This window comes from Cupressus sempervirens, chromosome 4, assembly GCF_028749045.1.
Source record: "Cupressus sempervirens isolate cs-2001-9-10 chromosome 4, ASM2874904v1, whole genome shotgun sequence".
NCBI classification, from domain to species: domain Eukaryota; kingdom Viridiplantae; phylum Streptophyta; class Pinopsida; order Cupressales; family Cupressaceae; genus Cupressus; species Cupressus sempervirens.
The window spans coordinates 368,371,970-368,378,042 of record NC_143121.1 but is presented as its reverse complement, the minus strand read 5'-3'; positions in this window follow the sequence as shown (position 1 = coordinate 368,378,042).

The window sequence follows — 6,073 nt, the reverse complement described above, 5'->3', positions numbered from 1 at the left end:
ATGATCGTGTAAGAAGATTCTATGTCTTTGAAGACAATTTTACAACTGTTGCACGTTTATGTGCCTCCAACAGTTAGTCCATGAGTGAAAGTCCATGAGTGAAAGCCTTCCTAAACGTTCTTATTTTATAAATTTTCATTATAATTTTTTTTTTTAAAAATTCTATTAATTTTTTAGAATGAAGTATCTATTGAACTCCAATACTTTGACCTTAAAGAAATTAAGATTTTGTGATTTTTTTATAATAATAATAAAATTACTATTTATAAATATTTAACTTTAATCAACAAAACTAGTATTTTAATTTTTTTAATACCATATTTATTGTGATGATCTTAGATGAGTTCTTTAAAAGTTAACTAATATGATTATAAGAGAAAGGACATACCTCTATATAATTGTACGAATAATCAATTATAAAGAGAATTCAATGCTAAGGTTGAGCATGTTTTCAATGGTGAAATTATTCTCTAAATAAACATTTAACATAGGTAAAATGCTAGAACTACAACCCAGATAGTCTATTAGTTCAAATATGTGTGATATTCAATTGGACATAAACTTGAATTTGGTTTTTCTTTACTTTTACAATTTCACATTTCAGTTTTCAAAATTGATATCTCTAGATTTTCTTTAATAGATTTGATAAAATTAAAATATTTTAATTATATAATTTGATTCTAGTGACTGCCCCTAGGTCGCATTTTTGTTATCAATGTCAAACTCTTTTAGGGCTAGTTTTATGTCGTTGGTTAGTAGCATTGTTTTGAGATTATCATATATTGTTTCAAATTCAGTTTATTATATGATGAGATTACTTAAACTCTACATTTCATGTATGCATGATGATCATTACATTGCTTTCAGTTATTGATGATGATTAGTTAGATGGTTTATTATCACATGTGTTTTATTATTGATACTTACCCCATACTTGCATGTGTATGGTGTGCATGTTTGTTCTTATTATATGGTGTTTCTGATGTGGTTAAGGAAGGGAGTCGTAGTCACCTGCTAGTCAGGATCTACACGATGCACCACTTCCTGCCATTGTCTATTTAGTTTAGTATATATATTGTATGTACATGCATTGTTTTTATGTAGGTTGCAGATACTGGGTATCGACTTCCCTGAATTGCCAGGATGAGTGTATCCTATAGCATTATCTCAATGATAAGAGAGGGGAGATAAATTCTCAAGTCCAAATCCCAACTCTTTAAGCCATTTGTCCTAATCAAAAATTAGGACATATCTAAGTTGAGTACCCATCGAATGTGTCAGATGACGTAATTCATGATATTAATCCTTTTTGGTTTGATTTTGTATGTATTTTGGCTATAATGGATTTTCATATTTTACCTTGAGAGTCTTTGGAGTATTTTCTATTAATTAAGCCTAATTAAAAGATTTAATTAATGGTTTAATTTAATAAAAAATTAATATGATATTTTAATATTTATTTTATTTAATTAATTAGGAAATTAATTAAATTAAATAATTAAATTTGAAAATAAAAGTTATAATTTTAAAGTTGGAATGTGATAATATTTATTTAAACTAATAAATATTTTAGCAATTAAGTTTCGAAAATAAATTTAAAAGTGGAAAAGATATTAAAATTATTAAAAGATTCTAGATTTCATGTGATTAAAATATAAATATATTAAGATAAAAACAAGTGGATTTATTAAAGTGCATGAGATTTAAAATTTAATAAATGAATAAAGTAAATATTATATTAATTAATGTGCATTATTTTAATGTTTGCTCACACAGAAGTTTGCACTCTAAGTATGCACAAGTTGTCTACACTTAGGAGTTAGCATATTATTTGAGCACATGGTGTCTACAATCTTATGACTCATTTAAAAGGTTGGAGAAGACTCATGCTTAGTTGTTATGCTTACTTCTAGTTCTTTCTAGACACATTCTAGATGCATCTTAGAGGCCTTTAAATAGAGGCTCTCCTAGTGTGTTTGGGCAAGCTTCAAAGCTTACATGCATTTGAAAAGCTCATATGCTTCTACATGCTCATATACTTCTACATGATCATATGTTTCTACATGCTCCTATGCTTCTTCAAGCACTTCTAGTCACGTGGGAATTTCAGTTGGCTTGGATCTTGGAGGGATTGCGAATGTTGGAGAAGGAAGAGATTTTTTATGGACTTCTAAGGCATGACAAATTAGCATCAGTGTCCAAGTGCACTCGTGATTTTCACATATCCCATTTGCACTCTTTCTCTTCCTGTCTTCATCGTGTCTGTTATATGTGTATGAATATACTCCATGAATGAATCTTCAATTTTGAAATTGGAATCTAGATATGTATGTTAATTTTTATTTGGTTACAAAGAAACATTAGGAAACCCTAGTTTTATTTATGATGAGGAAAATTCATCACAAACTGCCCTGTCGCTGCCCCTTACATAGACCCGAACTCAGACATTCATAACTTTTTATCTAGACCAAATTTATTCGATCGCTTCGGTCAGATTTCGCGTAACTTGGCCCTCTGCAAAATATTTCAAATTCGGCTCGATCCAACGGTTCATTAGGGAGATATGGCCTTCATACTAAGACTATTTTATTCAATGATAGTCGTTTTCCATTTTCCATAACCAAGAGTTCTTTGTACTTAAACTTCACAAAAATAATCTATCAAAGCATGAAATGAATTAAAAATATTATTGCAATCTTCCCTTAGTAGAATCAAGATTTGGAAATTGTTTCAGGTTTGGGTTCGAATTAAAATAAAATCTTATTTTTATACATTAGTTTTATAAGGTTTATTAACTAATCTAATTAAATTTAATTAAGATTAGTTAATAGTAGAAGAAGTGTAATTAATTATTAGTCAATTTAAGTAAATGAATTTTTAAATGAGGGAAAATTAAAAGAAAAGAGATATTAATAAATAGAATTAAATAATTAATAAGATCGATTTTACTTAAAATCAATGAAGATTATTTTAAATAAATGATTGTCCTTGAAGTGTTTAAAGGAAATTATAAACTAATTATTTGAAAGTTGATAAGTATTATTCTAATGTTTTGAATAATGTGAATGATTTTATCTAAAAGTCAATTGGAACTAGTTCAATAATTTAAATAAGTTATCTTATGGTTATTCTTAGAATGTAATTTTAAATAATGGAAGGATAACATTATCGAGGGAACAAATGGGTTGACTTGTGGGTCAAATGATAAAATACACTTGAGGTATACTTGCAAATAGAAAACAAAAAACCTCTACACTTAATTCAGTTATGTAATTTTAGTAAACCAAAACATGTGTTTGCATTGTATTTTCTCTATGCTTCTTGTTTTGAGTTTTTGGGTTGACTAGTGTTGACCAGTCTTAGGTTGTTACCAGAGGCTCGAAGGTTATGAGATGTGATGGCATGTTGATCTTATTTGGTCTCGATCTTTATAAACCCAACCATAGTTATGTGATGGAATGCTCTATGAGATGTTTGCATTTACTAATTGTTATTACTTATCAGTCTTTTTGAGTGAAGCTGAGTTATTTGTATCTGAGACACTTGACTTAACCATTTTTGAGTCATCGATCAGTTATCCTTAGATTACTTTTCAGTCGCCATAATGGGACTGAAATGTTGATTTATTTCTTGATGATGTCATGTTGTGACATGTTTTGACTCAACCATTTTCGAGTCTTTGATCAGTATGATTTTGAGATATATTTTGGTTATTGAGAACCAATAGATACTTTTGATTATCAGTGATACCTTCAGTTACCAATAGAGAACTGTTGTGGTCATGATTATCTATGAATGCTTTTCAGATGCTCATGGAGATTTGATATTTTTATTGTGGATATTTGATGATTCTTATTGTGGATTATCTTTTGGTATTTCTTTCCATTCGCTTGTATAGGACTAGGGTGATTTATGATTCCATGAGCTTAAGGTAGGTTATCTATTTGTAGTGTCAGGAAGTGGCTTGCAATGGGGGCCAGGGCCCTAAGTGGTTGCCAGGGTAACTCATTGTAAGTTTTGTTTTAATAAGTAATAACATTTACACTAAATGGGGATTAAATGAACCTAAAAAAATAATTGTTTTGTTCTCGCCCATGCCTCGAGTGCTTGTACAGACTAGGATGGGAGTAGAGAGAATGCTTGGTTGCAACCTTGCATTCCATAGTATGCCTCGTCAGTATGAGAGGATACTAATGGTTGCATGAGGATCAGTAGGGACCCGTGGAGTTTAGCTAACTGCCAGGGTAACTTCTACATGATATATGCTATGACACTTTTCCGCTTGCATAGTAGGTTTCCTACATGTCATTGTGTGCCTTTGGGAAGTAGATGTCGATTTTGTGATTGGAACTTTTGAGTTAGTATACTTTTAGGATTCCTGGACTTAGAGAGTATTTGTTCCCTGTGATTTGATAACCTATTTGGGACTTGAGATTATCTTCTCAGCATGGTGGGAGTGGACCATTTAGGTTCCACGCGGTCGGGTGGTAGTGTCTTTCCACTCTTATCATTTGAGATCCGTCCGAGACACTATGACTGGAGCATCCTTGGTTGGTATTTATCTTTATTCTGTTCTTGGATCATTATGATAGATAATATACCTTATGATGGATGTATTTACTGGTATGTTTCTTATATTGATGATTTGCGTATGTTAGATGATGATACCTTATGCTTTGCTTTACATGATTAGATTTCATATGTACATGTTGTAGCATGTTAGATTACTTTATGCATGTGATGTGGTATGATTTTGGTGTGACATTCCTACTATGTTAATATCAATGATCTCTTCGGCGATTTGCAATGTTACGCACGGAGGGATGGCTAGGATCCATGATGGTCTAATGATGCTATTTACGGTTGGGAGGAACTGTGCATTTAGTTATTTATGTTTGTGATATATAGTTATATTTTATGATGGATGTTTATATCTTTTGTGATGATGTATCATGTATGACATGTAGTTTCATTTACTTTAATTGCATCATGGATTAATATTGGATGATGATGTACCTTATTTACACGGATGTTTATTCTTTCAAGCCTTTCATACCTGGTGACATGTGCAGTGGATGATTGAGAAATTGAAAATGTAATTTAAGAATGTTGGACTTTTCATTATTATTTTATGTGGATGCAGTATTAGATGGAACATAATTAGTTATGTTAGATGTGATTCAACGTTAATGGATCCTTAAAGAATGTAACTTGTTATGTATGTTATGTTTATTTGAATTGTTGCTATTGCTTCTGTTATTAAGTATAAGTTGTAAATGGTTTATCTTTCATGTTTTAAAAAAAAAATTGTTTGGCAAACTTAGTGAAACTTTAGGTTAATTCTTTGGTTCCCTTAGCGAGGCATTACATTGATCAAATTTGATTTTCAAAATAGACTTGGTCTCTTATTCATGGTAATTTAATTTAATTTTTTTTCCAAATTCATATTCATATCAAATATTCCAATATCCATATATTCCAATTATTAAAACAAAAACAAAGACAAAACTACATCACAGTAGCATGTAAAAATGGAAAGAACTTAGCTATCTACAACGATGCATGTGTATGAAAGAAAATTGATAACTAAGAAGAAACATGGTGACATTTTTGTTTTTGTTTGAGGAGATTTTTTTTTATGACTAGACCTTTTCCATTAATTATAATTTAAAGATACATATTCACAAAAAAAGGGGTCGGGGGATACAAGATCACCCCGTGAGTTCAAATGGCACAAGGCTGGATTTACAACTATTCATCAAAAAACATATATAAGAAAAAAGTAGAAAGCCTTCAGACTACAAGAGAAGTGCCAGCCGAAGGTGGGTCTTTATCGTCAGAACCCCAGAAGTCCTTGGGGTTGTTGGGTGGCTCAAGGGGAGCCCAATCATTATCAGCAACAACATCATCATCTTTATCTGGTAGAGAAATGGCTAAGTCCAATTGAGCGAAAGCCCATTTAGGGTCTTGTTGTGCAAACGGCCAACCCGCATCATGGGCAATAAGAGGAGCCACCAGGGACCAGCTCGAGCCCAACCTTCGTCAAGGCGAGGTTAAGCGACGACAGCCATCA